At 41.6% G+C, this 16,118-nt stretch overlaps 1 long non-coding RNA gene across 5 annotated transcripts in view; it reads left to right on the top strand.

Moving 5' to 3' along the window:
- LOC141570735 (uncharacterized) overlaps positions 1–16,118 on the top strand; it is a 120,067-nt gene that overhangs the window by 83,664 nt on the left and 20,285 nt on the right. For 3 of the 5 annotated variants that reach the window (XR_012495186.1, XR_012495185.1, XR_012495184.1), the window contains exons 2-3: positions 13,061–13,412; positions 15,936–16,102. This is a non-coding gene — a long non-coding RNA (uncharacterized LOC141570735). The remainder of the gene's footprint in view (positions 1–13,060; positions 13,413–15,935; positions 16,103–16,118) is intronic. The other 2 variants (XR_012495188.1, XR_012495187.1) reach the window with 2 other exon arrangements.

The raw sequence follows: 16,118 nt of genomic DNA, 5'->3' as shown, positions 1-16,118 counted from the left end.
AGGGCCTCAGCTCTGCAGAGCAGCCGCCTCTCTGCTCTTCCATTATGGTCACAGCAGGGGGAGGGGACAGCCCTGACTGTGGCTCAGGTAGCGCAGGGCCCAGGCGGCCTCGTCCCAGTCCCAGGGCCGCCTGCAAATCCTTTAATTCCTCTGAGCATCAGTTTCTACATTTGCATAGAAACACAACCATTTGGATGATTATCCGAGTGTTTAATTGTACTATGTCTATATTCAACAGGCATTGCAATTCTTACTTTATAGGTGAGCATATGAAGCCCTAAGAGAAAGAAGGAACGCTCTGCCTCATCCAGTGGCACAGCTGAGAGTGAATCCAGGTCCTCTGCCTATTCTGGGAGTTTTGTAAGGTACCATCATGGCCCCTTTCCTGGACTCACCAGACTGGGAATTGGCCCTAAATTTCCTGTTGGAAACTCAGTGTGCACAGCGTAGTGGGTAGTCCTTAGCTATTATTCATATTTTGTAAGATGATGGTTGTGATTTGATTGTGTTTTCTGGAAGAGCAAAGTGTAAGGACTGAAAGAGCGACCGTCTCCAATGACAGGGTGACCCAGAGACTTGGACAGACTTTTCTCCCATTCTGTCTGCAAACAAACAGAGCCATTTTTGTACCCAAAGAAAACAGCAGCCATGATAACACAAGGCCCACTAGCCATGGCATTCCTACAACATGGCTGAGGGATGCTTCCCATTTTCACTCAGTCCAGGGTGCGTCCACAATCCACGAACTTGCAATGCATCCATGCATCTTTTAGACGCTTATGCTAATGAAATTCATGACTTTGCCTGATGCGTGTGGCCGTGCAGACGTTCTCACGTACACTGACTCTTGACGGTTCTAAAATCCTTTGACTTTGCTGTCATCCACATAGTTTATCAGTGAGTTATCTTGATGTGTTTTATAGTTGATTTACATAGTTTGCGAAGTGATTTCTGTCTGAGCCTTGTCATTGAAACCACACCAAAAATCTCTCCAGAAGCTTAAGGGGACTGAGAGGAAATGACCATCCCCCACTAGGAGAGGTTTATGCGCAAACCGTCACCAACCTTGGTGTCTGGCCTTGGTCACCCTGGAAAGGGGAAGAGAAGGCAGCTGGAGCTGGGAATGTCGCTGGGTTATATGTGTCCTGTCCCTGTGCCTCTGTTGGCACCAATTTTCATTTAAGAGTGGGGAGTTGAGATTTTCCAACATGAAATATTGTGGTCTCAATGGTCATCACCCCAGAATCCTAGGGGAAAGGTCCTCTCACAGCAAAGCTGTATTTTCCTCCTTTACTAATTTACTTCCTCCATGTTAACATTTTGCTACCAAGTCCTTTAAAGTTCAGCCACCATAGGCACCTGGTGTGTGTCCCAAGACACAGCAGAAAATGATGCCATAAAGTGCTGTGCGGTCCCTTAGCAGGCTTTCCCATTCTGTCCTTAGGATAAGCATGGGGTGAAAAGGAACTTTTGCTCCCGCCACTTAACCTTGCCTCCGTCAGTCCCACAGCCATCCTCTGCACCAGTTAGAGTTGGCTGGCGACAAGTGACATACTCCCACTCTGGTGAATTCAAGAAAAGAGGAAAATAGTGGAAGTGAGTCAGGGTGGCTAAATGATCAGTCCTTAGAACAAGAACCAGAGGCTGTCGGCGTCCTGGGAAGTGAGAACCAATAGGCAATCCCTTCAGGGTGCAGAGTTTCAAATATCTTTCTTTATTATTGATTCTATCTCCCAATCAAGATTCAGTTTCCAGGAATGAGAGATTCTGATTGGCCTGGCTGGGGTCGCATGCTACCTCCCGAGATGGGGTTGGGGGTGGAGTTGGGGAGGGCAGTTTGATAGATATTCTCACTGTGCATGATGTGAGGGATGAGGTTACCAGTTCTTCCCAATCTGACTGGTAATTACCTAGTTTTAAAGCCTGGCATCTTGGGAACCTCCTCCGTCCAGTGAAGAGTGGGGGTAGTCGTTCATTCTAAGGAGCGCGTGTTCCTCATCGGAAAACCGAGGTGTTATTACCAAAGTCAAGATTAAGGTTAGGCTAGCAAAAGCAGTAAATAAGCATCACAGAAATAATTTAGGTGTTATTACCAGACAAAGGAAGAATGGATGTCAGCAGGGCCAAAAATAATAAATAAACAAACAAATAAATAAATGAATGAATGAATGAATGAATGAATAAATAAGGAACAATTTCTGTAGGCCAGCAGATTAAAGGAGACTCATAAATCATTGCTTCTACATCTGCTACTTTGAATTCTCCTGTAGGTCCTCAAAGAGAGAAATCTTCTGTGCACTTTGCTGTCTAGTCTCTGTTTCTTGTTGGTAATCGCTCTTGGGTCTTGCACAGCAGCTTCAGACTTAACATCTCTTTCTGTCAGATGGATGATGTGTTCAATCTTAGGAAAGTACCTGGTAAATCTGGAGTGTCTGCATTTAAAATATGTTAAAGGCTAAAGCATGTCTTGTTTTATTTAGTTGCAACTAGCAGCATGTTTAATTGGAACGAGAATTTGAGGAGAGGTCAAACCGTGTAAGGCTTAGGAGATTCTGTCACTATTAGGAGTTTTGCTTTAAAATTATTATATGGTTCTTTTTTTTTTAAACCTTACAATGGTGCTATGACAAGTAGATCACAGTGAAGCAGTCTTTCTACGAATGTTCTCACTATTTAATATTAACATCTGTTCCGGGGTCGTCTAATCTAACCATAAGGTTTCCTTGAGGAATATTACAAGTGGGAGAGAGCCAGCATTTTTCACCTCATTTTAGTCAAATGCTTTCAATTAAGAGCTCTGAAAATATTAGGAAGGTTGTGGTGCTACTATCTCTTTCATTGAGCTAATTAAAACTTAATAATTAAAGATATTCTGTAACTACCAGGTATTAAACTAATATCCCTTCCTTCCTTCCTTCCTTCCTTCCTTCCTTCCTTCCTTCCTTCCTTCCTTCCTTCCTTCCTTCCTTCCTTTTTTGTTCTTTTTTCTTTTTTCCTTTCTTGACCCCTTCCTACCCTTTCACTTCTTCTTTCTTTCACAGAGCCAGATCTGAAAAACTTCAAATAAGAACTTAGATATTATCTTGTTCCGTTCTTTCCATTAGAAAAGAGTAATATGAGGCCCAGAGTAATTAAAGTGACTTTTTTATGATTATAGAAATAGGTGTGAGTTTGTGTGTGTGTGTGTGTGTGTGTGTGTGTGTGTGTGTGTATTTATTTAAACTGAGTGTTGTTTTTAAATATCCCTTGATATTTATTTGGGGTAACCCATAACATATCACATACTGAAACTTGAGAACGTGATGTTTAGTTTCCTAGAGACCAATAGTAGAAAAAAAATCAATTTTGAAAATGCTGAAAAAAAAGTAAGTTGTGGTTCGATGAATAGTCTTATGTCTGTAATTAAAGCTGTCCTTTTTAAAAAGCAAATAGTGTTTGACATTAACCAGATAGTATCAAATCAGCGGTATCATTAGTTTTCTAAGCACCAAGCCTACTTTTGCACAAAATCTGAGAGAGTCTAAGGCTGCACTACACACACTTCCCTACTGGGAGTGAGGAGGCTGCCCGGCCAGACCTACTGAGCCTGGTGACGCTGCTGCCCCGTACGTGATTCCGCTGCAGCACCATCTGCCCCCAGCACAGGGACTGGGTTGGTGAAATCCCGGCTGGTCCCTGATGGCATCTATGGCTCACTCAGGCAATGAGGTTGGAATCATCGTTTATTCTCACTTTTTTCAATCTACGATTCAAGCACAATAGCAATTTGTCACCTGTTGCCATCAGAGACACGCGGAGCTCATCATTGTTTGTTTGTTCCCAGCCCTGAATATGACTTTTCAAGCTTCCTAATATCCTTTTTTCCACATTTTGCAGAAACGTGGGGGCCATGACACCTCCAGGTCTCACTGTTCACCAGCATCATTATTTGATTATTTCATGCTCCTTTGCAATAACTACAAAACCACTTATAAAGGTCGCAGCATTTAACTCTTTGAAATTATTTTTGTGACTACTAATGAAAAGCGTATATATATGTGTATATATATATACACATATACAAATATATGTCTACTTATATACATATATATAAAATATATCAACATTTTGGAGACTTTTGCTTTGCTTTGTGTCAATTATTTTATAAATCACTAAGTTAAATGAGATCCACATAAGATATTAAAAAAAAAAATGAAAAGAAAGAGGAATTTGTATCTTAGTCAAACAAAAGAACTTAACCTGATGAAAAATATACAATATGGTTGTTTGGTAAATGGAAATAAATATCAGAGCAGTCACCAAATAATACGACTGCTCGTTGACTAAAATAATGTAGGGGTGAATACTTACTTGGGGGATTTCTTTTATTTATATGAGTCCTCAAGAAATCTTGTTAGGAAGAAAAGTAGTGTTGATTATGAAATTAAATAACTATGGAATTGTTGCTAGCTAAACCAGTCTGAATTCATTACAACTACAATTAAGGGAAGTATTTTTAAGAGATTCTAATTTATTAGTGTTAAATTTTATTTTAAAGCACAGTCTAAAATAGATCAATATAAGTGAATGTAGACAATATTAGTGAACATATGTTAGTGCCTAAGTTGAATGAGTTATCTAACTTCCATGAGTGCATAAAACAGGGATGGTATACCTATCTTGCTGGGTTATCGTGAGGAGTCAATGAGTTTATATGCAATCCAGTGTGGCTAGTATTGTTGTCAGTCAAAGAATGTGTCTCTGTGTGGTACATAAATACCTCTGTAAAATAGTTTTCACTAAGCGCATGCATTTTCACATCCTTGTTACAAATTGCCCTTCTATCATCTTTGTGTATAAATCTAAATTTTTCAAAAATAGATTCTCAGAAAGATTTACTTTCAGAACAAAATTACTGGCTCCAAAAATGTGAAAAAAAATTTAGGCCCCTGGAACATGCCCAATTACGTTCAAGTTTTTATAACAAATAAAAGTGCGTTTCCCTTTTTCTCCACTGTCACTAATGTGATCCATATTTTAATGTTTTCTGTATTTATAAGCAAAACTGTTTTATTCCTTAAATTTTGAGTTGATTATTTTCTCATATGTTTTTTAATAACTGTATTACTTGAATGAATTTAATTAAATCTTTAGAGCACTGTGCTTCTTCAGTGGTGAGACAAAGTAAAAAATGTAAAAAATGAGTTGATACGTGGAGGAGTCAACAATGCACCTTATATAGATCTAGGCTCTGTTTAGGTCGTGTGCAGAAAGTGACAAGTATGGGTGAGGGCCTGACCTGGGGGTGCCTCTTCTCTCACATCCTCCCTCAGCACATCCGCTCTGGGGTCAGTCCATGGCCAGCTCTTTGATTCTTTGGTTCCTGGCAGTGAGTCTTCGCAATTTCTCTAAGGGGACAGTTACCTCCTATTTGTCATAAATGAGACACTATATTTGGTTCTCGTTCAAGTCCCGAGAAGATGGACATGAGCACAGGTGGCTTAAATAGGCCAGATATGGGGGTGGGGTGTTCATAGGTTACAAAAATGACTGGAGTTAAGTCGGTTCTCCGGAATGAATCAGGGAGCTCTGGGCAGCCAAGAATCGAGCTGTGGAAATAAAGACACCCTAATGAGAGCAGCAAAGACTGGCTGTTCAGAGCCTGCTGTAGCCAGGGAGTCGGGCACCATCACTATTTGGCAGAAATGTCCTATGTGGGGGACAAGGCAGGCTCAGGGGGGCCCTGACCGGAGACTGTTGGCTTGGGGAGGATGGAGAGGGCTAACTAGAAGGGGGGGTCCCATGTGGTTGTTTAGGGGAGCACAATTGGTTTCCTCTGATTGGTCCTAAGATGGAAGTGGGGACAAAAGTCAGGGAAGCTGTCAGTTATTAATCAAGTCCTGTCCCTTTGGGACCGATTGTTACAGAGGTTATTGCTTAGCTTCCTGCATTGTCACTAGAGATAGTGGTCTGACTCCCCACACGTCTGAGTTAGAGAGTAGGCAGGCTTCCTGGGCAGGTTATGGAGATAAAGGATTGGTTTCCTGGACTGGTTACGGAGATAATGGGTTGGTTTCCTGGGCTGGTTGCTGCAGATCAAGGCTCAGGGTTTTATCTTGACATATGGTCTGGATGTTGTCTGCTGTGTATTCAGTCTCTAAGAGTTAAGAGTGTGGTACCTCCACAGGGCACAGAAATGGGGTCTGGCACGTATGTTACAAACTGCAAGTTTCACAACTCGGCCCCCAGTTTGAGTCTTTGCAAACTGAAATCAAAGACCTCAGACTTCTGGTTGTAAAACATTGCCCTGGTGAAGTGTTTCTCTGAAGAGAGATTATTGTTCATCTTTGTCCTGTTGGTGGCCAAAGGAAAATGCTGCATTTACCGAGAGATTGAAAGGGTAGCAGACAAATTTCCTCTTCCCTTTGAGGAACCTGATGAATTTTACTGATAATGTTTTAATTCAAAACAACAGTAAAATCTCAGTTTTTGTCAGTGAAAAGCAGACTTATTTCATTTCTAGCAAGATGAAAAAAAAAAAAAAAAAGATTGGTTTGTGAGTTTCAATTTACATTCCCCCTTCACCTGAAATTCTTAATCCCATTATGTATGTAATTAAGTGATTTTCCCCCTGAATTTAGGAATAGTAGGTCATGGCCGTTTTGTTAGCTGTTGTGCCAATGTGCCTTGTTTGTGTCATGGACACACTGAAGCTCACACATTTGGCATTTTGGTAAAATAATCGGCCCAAGTCTTGATGGTGCTCATGGCTGGCTGGCTTCTGCTTGTGTTTCTGTGAGCTGTGTCTTGAGAGGAGACACTGCAGCACTGGCTGAAGCTTTTCTGGGCCTGTGCAGTGTGACGTGCAGTGAGACGTGCAGTGAGATGTGGAAGTGACCTAACGTTGACCTCCCTGAGGTTGGATCCCACCTTCAAGGATGGCATCAAAGAGAAAACGTGAGCATGTGCGTCCTAGACTCCTAGTAAGCCTCAGATACAAGTTTGTGAAAAATTTCACAATCCTGACTCACATACATCATGATTTGGATTATGTGCTCCTGTGTTTTATAAGACAGACTATTTGTAACTGTTTTTGGGGGACAGAAATACCCAAGTGTTGAAATGTACACTTTGTGTTTCTTGAGATCCAAGGGAATAAGCATGGAATTTTGTGAGGTGGCAAATGAGATGCACTGGTATCCTCCTTTGGGCAACCATCCAGAGCCACATTCTGCTCTTAGATGTAATGTGGGAAATTCATTTATTTGTGATTTGTACACCCAGCTGGCAGTCTCTTTCCAAGGACAAGTCCCTGATCAGAATATTAATCTGTTGATAATTTCAGCAGGCAAGCTGGTCTGAGAGGTGACAGAGAGAGGGGAAGTAATAGATGAGAGACACCATGGAGGAGAATCACGTGTTTGAACAGGAATCGGTCTCTAGACTCAGGGACCGGAATGAACAGATAAAGTAGATGCAAAGTTACCCTGCAAAGATCATCACGCCAACAGACATATTTTGTGATGAATAAATAGTCAAGGCAAAGGGCAGACCTGAGTAATCCATGTATTTGGCTCATTCAGGAAATGTTTGTCAGTTATCAGCAGTGTGAGGCCCGGGTAGGCACTGTGAGGGATGCAGACAAAAGACACTCGCTGATTCCAGAGAACGTGCAGACTCAGAGCGAAGGAGGAGAAACATGGGTCCAAATAGCTTCTCCAAAGGCAAAGTGAGACATGCTGGAGAAGGGGTAACAATACTTGCTTTAGAACTCACAGGGATGAGAAGCCCCTAAGTCTTCTGGGAGAGGTGATATTTGAGACAGGCCTTGATGTTGAGGTGGATTTCAACAGGCAGATGGGGCAAATGAGTAGAGACAGAGGCAGAAAAGTCAGAACGTGTTGGGTTCACTCCGTTGTAGGTAATATGGAGGGGTAGTATATGAGAAGATTCTCAAGTACCACATACATAGTTTCAATGGCTTCACACATGCTACTACAGGTCTCACTGAGCTTTCATCCTTAAACAGCAGCAGTATTGTTTTTTCGTCTTCCAACTCTCACAATTTGATTGTTATTTTTTATACTACTTTTGTTGAGGTGAAAACTTTATACATTGAAATGCACACGTCTGAACGGCAGTTTGATAAGTGGATGCAGACATGTAAGCACATTCCTACCCTGATAGAAAACATCCTGTCTTCTCAGAAACTTCCCTTCTGTTCCTTCCCAGTCAGTCTTGACCTTGACCCAGAGGCAACTGCCTTTCTTTCTCTCTTTCTTTCTTTCTTTCTTTCTTTCTTTCTTTCTTTCTTTCTTTCTTTCTTTCTTTCTTTCTTTCTTTCTCTCTTTCTTTCTTTTCATTTAGATGAGCTCTATGTGGCAAAAACCATATAATGTGGACATTTTTTGTGTCTGGCATTTTTACTCATCCTTTTTCTATGAAATTTGTCTGCTATTTTGCATATCAGAAGTTTTTTGTTTTGTTTTTTCAATTGTTCAGTAGTAATTTATTGACTTGATATATTACAATGTGTTCATCAATTCTCCTATTGATGGCTATTAGGGCTGTTTTCAGTTTGGGGTATTGTTAGTAAATGCAAGTCGTTTTGTGGAATATTCTCCAAGTGTTAACATAGGGATTGTGAGCTTCATCCATGTTGTTATGTGTGTCTGTAGTAGGTGTTCTTTTTTATTGCTGAGTACTATGGTATTGTATGAATATATGGCAGTGTTTTTAATGTACTTACTAGTTGGTGGACATTAGAGTTGTGTCTGGGTTTTGACTCCAGTAAAGACATGAATACGCACATACAGGGCTCATTGTGGCTACCTATTTTCATTTCCCCTGGGTAAACATGGAGGAGTAGGATGTTTGGGTCCCCTAATCCTATGGAAAGAATACGTTTAACTTTGTAAGAAGCTTCCAAACTGTTATTCCAAACTGTCTGTGTCATTGTGCATTCCCAGCAGCCATGCATGAGAGTCCCAGCTGTCCTCACACCCACCAACACTTGGAGTGATCAGTCCTAATTGTAGCTATTCAGTGGGGTATAGAGTGGTATTTCTTTTTATTTAATTGGGGAATATTGGGGAACAGTGTGTTTCTCCAGGGCCCATCAGCTCCAAGTCGTTGTCCTTCAATCTAATTGTGGAGGGCGCAGCTCAGCTCCAAGTCCAGTTGCTGTTTACAATTTTTAGTTGCAGGGGGCGCAGCCCGCCATCCCATACGGGAATTGAACCGGCAACCTTGTTGTTGAGAGCTCACAGTCTCACCAACTGAGCCATCCGGCTGCCCCTCATTGTAGTTTTAAATTGTATTTTGCCAAAAATCAGTTCTGCTGAGTGTCTTTTCATATGCTTATTGACTGGGATATTTGACTTGGGCTTTTGCTCCACTCATCAAGGGAAGTTCTTCGTTTTGCTTATAGCCTTTTCTATTTTATCCCACATGAATTGCATGACAATGGCAAGTATTATCTTTATCAGACCTGTCAGGGTAGTGCAGGTGTTTCCAAACACTGTTTCAATAAGCCAGCTGGAGTGTGGGCAAGAGACCCCAAAGGGAATATTCAAGTGTGGCCCCGTAGGAGCCAATCACCATCTACCCCGCATTTGAAGAAGAGTGGTGTATTTCTGTAGCGAAAAGAACTGAGTGAGCATGACTGTGCACTCTGTGAGGCCCGAGGGTAAGAGGAGGGTGAGATGTGGGCATTTAGAAGGAGAGTCTGGGGAGAAGGGGCTCAACATAGAGCCATGTCATTGTGATGGTTAATTCTGTGTGTCAACTTGCAGGGTGTCTGGATGAGATTGTCATTTGGTGAACTTGCCGTAAAGCAGAATGCCCTTTATAATGCGAGTGGCCTCACCCAATCAGTGGAAAGCCAGAATAGACCCAAAGAGAGTGGCATCTCCAGACTTCATCTGCACCATGGGTTCTCCTGGGCCTCCAGCCTGCCAGTCCAAAGTCCAGATTTGGAACTTCCCAGCCTATATGTGCTTGTGCATATATAAATATATGGATAAAATAAAGAGATACAGTTATACAGATATATCTGCTGTACCTACATCTGTGTCTGTATCATCTGTATCTTCTCCAGAGAAACAGAACCAGTAGAAGATATATATCTTGACCAATACATGTTGGCAATGGGCTCCTGGGTGGTGTGTGTGTGTGTGTGTGTGTGTGTGTGTGTGTCCAGATTAATGATTTTTACCCCTGACTAATACAACTTCCTACATCCCCCTTCAAGGAAGGACTCGCAGCCCAGCTTCAAGGTGTGTGGGTAGCGCGGGACCTGGAGTCAGATGCTGCAGGATATGGCTCAGATGCTGTGACCTTGTGTATGTCCACCCTTCTGAGCTGCACTGGAAACTGAACAGGGCAGCTGTGTCATGGCCCCACTGTTTTGGCCTGATGAGTCCCGTCCGTTTCAGAGTTCCTCTGTAGGGTGACAAAGGTTTTGTTGATCTGCCAGGTGGTTCAGCTCTTCCCTCTGCCCAGTCCTGCCACCTTCCCATTCCTTTCATAGGTGCTGACCCATGATTCCAATTGAACCCCAAATTCCAATAAGCATCTGACTCTGGAGAAAATAAACTGAGACAAGAATATAATGTGTCAAATGGGTTTGAAAACGGAACATTAAATGAAAAGCTCTAACTCCTTCTATGTGACAATACCTTCACCATCAGCCCCTTCACACTAATGCTTTGACCAAATGGCCAGTTCTTGGAGGTGGAGGGGGCCTGCATTCTCTCTTTGATGCAGAAAGATGAACTGTATTTGTAGGCTTCAAAGCTGGGGGACGCAAGGACCTGCCAGCATCTGCGTTTCTAGCTTTGACTCCTTGCTCAGCACAGCTGGCAGGTGTCCTCTTCGGGGCTCCGTCATGACTGTGGTACAGGCATGTATTACATTTGGAGTCATTTTATTTTAACATTCATGGTTGCCAGGACTGTACTTTTTGAGAACCATCGAACAAACAACAAATAAGGCACCAGTTTTCCTGTCAATGATTCACCTAATTATGGCAAAATGTCTGTTGGATGATGGCTGGTGGACAGCTTCCTCATTTGACATACCTACTGTGTCCGCTTCGGCATATGCGATAGAGGATGGTGAGTACGAACCTTGGGTAAGGTCAGCGTGGGCTCGTGAAGATGGACCCAAAGTTCCACTCTCCTCGTGAGGCAGGTGTCTCTCCCAGTTCTGACAGGTCCATCTCCACATCTGACCCACTGCTCTTCCAACACTTGGCTTCATCAGGCACGTGATGAGCCCCTCTCCGTGGAAAACACGATTTCAGGTACCCCACACTCCCCTAACTCCCACCAGGGCGGCACACCGTGGTAAGTTGTGGTTGGAAAAGAAATCAGAAACAACAAAGGGCTCAGGTCAGAGCACAGTGAGATTCAAAAGCATGTGCTATGAGGATCTGAAAGAAGGAAATTGAATGCTAACTAGAGAATTAGACCCAAACTTGAACTCCCTCCCAAATTTGTTTTTATATTGCATTATTTCCTTTTAATTCCCAAACCACTGACTACGGAGCCAAGCAGGATTGTCAGTTTTGGCATTTTGGCAACCGGCTCTGAGCTAGAGTTTGGATTAATTCCTGAAGGTAACATTTGAAGGGTGATGGGGGAGGAGGATGAAAAAGAAATCACTTTCCCCCGAGTATGGTGGGTGTTCAAGGGACACTGGCATCCCTTTAACGAATTACTGTAGGCCGGCTGGAAACTCAGACCTGTGATTTTGGGGACTCAGTAATTAATTTTCAATGGTTATTGAAAGGGGCAAGTGTCAGTGGCAATCCAGGTGGAAATGAAATATAGCCAGGAAAAGTGAGGGGCTCATTTTCCTGGTCCAAATCCACTGCCCAAGCAATCCATCTTCTGAAAAACCTACAGAGATTAAATTTTTAAAGGTGTTTAGGCAGCAAGAAAAATGAAAAATAAATCACATTATTATGGTTTAGGGACTTTGAGGGAAAGGAATTTCTAGGTCGGTAATTATGCATGCATTCTCATGTTTCCTTAAATTAGTGCTGCGTACCAGAAATCATGATTTTTATGTGTGTATGCAGTCTCTTTTTAGTATCATGTGGCGTGTGTTGACATTTTTCACATTTTCACGGCGACTAATTACCTGCAAAGTGTTTAATGTTTAGAAAAAATATATTTAACGATGCCGTAGTGCATCGTTAGCCCTGCTCTTGTTTAAAAGTATCATTTTCTTCTTATTGTTCTTCAGGTTTGCTCCCAGAGCCAGAACGCATAAAGTTGATTTTTGGATAGTTAGGGAACAGTAAATGCTGCTGGCAGGCGGGGTGGGGGTGGCGTGGGGTTGAAACCGGAGGGTGGAAGGGATCATTCCCTTCTTGGAGAATCTCTCTCGTTTCAAGTTAAGACGCATTAAGAAAGCTGCCCGCTGTTGCACACAGACAGGACGGCAGTGCTGAGGTGGGCTGCACTGATGCCCCTACAGGTTGTGTTGCATGACAGAAGACGGCTGCCATTTTCAGATGAGCAATATATTTGTATAAGGGCTTGCATCTGTAACCGTTAATTGCATGTGTCAACTTGACAGGTTAAAGGATGCCCAGATGGCTAGTTATTTCTGGGTGTGTTTGTGAGGGTGTTTCCGGAAGAGATTAGTGATTGGCTCAGTAGACTGGGTGAAGAGATGGTCCTCACCAGTGTGGGTGGGCACCATCTACTGTGCTCAGACCCCGACTAAAACAGAAAGGCGGATGATTCAACCTCCCTGTTCAGCTGGACATCCATCTTCTCCTGCCCTCAGACATCGGTGCTCTTCCTTCTTCAGCCTTCATGCTCTGACCAGGCCTTACACATGGGGCCCTTGATTGTCAGTCCTCTGGGCTCCGGTTGGGACTCACACTAAGTCTTTCACTAGTTCTCAGACCTCTGAACTTGGGTGAAGCACCACCTGCGTTCCTAGTTCTCCAGCTTGCAGACAGCCGATGGTGGGACTTCCTGGCCTCCCTGGCTCTGTGACCCCATTTCTTCAATCTCCCCTTCCATTGCTCTAAGTATACCCTGTTGGGTCTGTTTCTCTGGAGAACCCTGATAGAGCATCGCACACTTTTTCCTACGTGTCTTGTCTCACTTGACTCCAGGCATGGATGAAAAGCAGATCTTACTATTATCCCAAGTTTCAGAAGAGGAAATGAAGTTATGAGCCTGTCTGAGGGGACGCAGGACTTCTGACTTCACGTCAAAACAGCTCTCACCAGCCTGGGGTGAGGTTTGTCGTCCCACTGCTGTCACTAACCCGTAATAAGCTGATGTCTAACGTCTTCAGGGGAGCCAGGTGAGGCATCAGGACTGGACCATGACACGCTGGCTGGTACACGTGGAGTTCCAGCATCATGCCTCCTGGGACCTGAGTAGAAGCGACAGTGACTCTAAAGGGTTAGTTTTAAGTGAAAGGCTGCACTTACTCACAATGAATTCATTCCTTCATTATTCATCGAGAAACTTTCTTTTGCTTTACATTGTTTAATTTTTATTTTAAAGAAACAGTCATTAGGTGATTAGAGTGAAACGAAACTCAGAGGAAGCAAGACAGCCACTTCCAACTTACTTATGTATTCTTTTCCTAATGAAATAAGTAACAGTGCTTCTAAATGCATTTAGTAATTAAAAATCATACATGAACTTGGATTTCCACTGTTGCTTCTGAGCCCTAATTTTCTATTTATATCAAAGGAGGTTTGAAAAATTACATAAAACTAATTTCGACTTGCTGCATTTTGTCTCTGGGAAATTTGTTTTGCCTTATTGTTCCTGCTTTGCCCTTATCTATGTCTACACATATTTCATTTGTCCTCCCAAGTACAATTTTCCACTTAAACCTAATATACTTCTTCCCATGCTTAAAGGATAATCTCGGATCTCAGAGAGAGAAAGAGTTGGAAAAGCTCTTTATTCCACTGTGTCCATTTCTCCATTTCTTCCTTGGGTTTCCATCCACCCCACTCACTTTACCAAAGTTCAATTACTTCACATAATCTGTTTCTTTCTGACTTTATTTGCTTGTTTAATATGTTAATTAGTACTTATGATAGTTACTGGTCAATACATATATTTTTTATAAAAAACTGTACTGTATTTTCTTCTTAGCTTTAAGGATTGTTCTTTTCCTTTTTAACTATACATGGAAATATATAGAGAACTGCAGACATCTTTTCAGTGACATATATCTTTTCAATCTTTTTTAAAAAATATAAATCCAGAAGAAATGAACAAAATAAATGTAATCATCTGTGTAACGTAAAATACAGGTGATAAATCAACTGCTTCAAACAATAAATGTATATAATTATATGGAGTATTTCCCTGATGTGCTCCATCCGTATACATTCCATGTTCTGGAAACACTGCTGCGTATTTGTGATGCTTTTAGGGAGTGCCGCTGGTAGGGCATGCTACTCTTGCCTACCCCTTGCCTGAACTAAAAAGGTATAAATAAGGAATACGATACTGTGCTTATAAATACTGATGAAAAGACAACATGCCTTGAAAAACCAGTTTCATGAAAATTTCAAAAACAGGTTCTATCCATAAACACTTGCTATTATCCTATGAAAATGAGTAAGAAATGTGTCTACCCCATCACAGTAGGTTGTAATTCTGTGTGGGGAAAACAATCACAGTAATTTACTGAGGTGTTGATTTCTATTTCAGGCATACTCAAATGAGTGGATTTATTTTTCGGATATCTATATAACCAATGATACAAAGAAAATAAATTGTACTGAGAATTTTAGAAATTTTTATGTTACTAGATATTATGGGATGATTGGGTCTCTACCCTCACCCCAAATGCATGTATTGAAGTCCTAACCCTCGGTATCTCAGAATGTGACATCCCCACTCACAGTGTACAAGCATTCCAGTTTCTCCTCGTCGTTGCTAGCACTTGTCTCTTCTTCTTCTTCTTCTTCTTCTTCTTCTTCTTCTTCTTCTTCTTCTTCTTCTTCTTCTTCTTCTTCTTCTTCTTCTTCTTCCTCCTCCTCTTCGTTTTTTTTGTTTGTTTGTTTGTTTTTTGTACTAGCCATTCCTGACAGAAGTGAGGTAAAATCTCATTGTTCAAGACCTGAAACTGTAAATTTCCTGGAAGAAAACAGGGGAGAAACTTCATGACGCTGGTCTTAGTGGTGATTTCATGGATATGACACCAAAAGCACAGGCGAAAACTATGGGAAACTATGTCAAACTAAAAAGCTCTATGCAGCAAAGGAAACAATAACAGAGTGAAAAGGGAATTTACAGAATGGGAGAAAATATTTGCTAACCAAAAACTTTATATGAGGTCAGTCTCCAAAATATATAAGGAACTCCTGTAACTCAGTAGTAAAAAAAAAAACACCTAATAACGTGATTTTAAACATGGGCTAAGGATTTGAATAAACATTTCCTCAGAGAAGACATGCAAATATCCAAAAGGTATATTAAAAATGCTCAGTCTGACTACCGTGTTTCCCTGAAAATAAGACCTAGCCGGACAATTAGCTCTAATGCGTCTTTTGGAGCAAAACTTAATATAAGACCCGGTCTTATTTTACTATAATATAAGAACGGGTATAATATAATATAATACAATATAATATAATATAATACAAGGTCTCATATTAATTTTTGCTCCAAAAGATGCATTGAAGCTGATTGTCTGGCTAGGTCTTATTTTTGGGGAAACACGGTAGTCATCAGGAAATGCTTTTGCACTAAAGCATTTCTGTTGAATGTGTCATATGACTTGGGCATTGTGCCAGGTGCTGGGCACAAAAAGATGAGTGGTTCATGGTCCTGAAACTGAAGGAGATTCCATGTGTGTTTCTCCCTCAACATTTTCAGAAAGATGAAATGAAATTGAATTGTCAAAAGTAAATTTGCCATAGGTATTTAGTTTTCCTTTGCTTGACTTCTTTCTAGGGGGAAACTTTCTAAGAAGACCTTAACGCTGTAGCTGTTTGGTGCCCAGAAAATAACTACTGATTAAAACACAGCTTCGAATTGGAATTCTACTACTTATGAGGGAGAATTACAAGTTCGCGATGGAGTTGGTTTCTGATGGCCTCTCAGATTTAGCCCCATGTACAGTGAGTGTTCTGTGTC

The sequence above is a fragment of the Rhinolophus sinicus genome, linkage group LG03 (genome assembly GCF_036562045.2).
Source record: "Rhinolophus sinicus isolate RSC01 linkage group LG03, ASM3656204v1, whole genome shotgun sequence".
In the NCBI taxonomy this organism is placed as follows: Eukaryota; Metazoa; Chordata; class Mammalia; order Chiroptera; family Rhinolophidae; genus Rhinolophus; species Rhinolophus sinicus.
The sequence above is the reverse complement of the archived record's forward strand: the minus strand, read 5'-3'. Positions and strand labels throughout refer to the sequence as shown.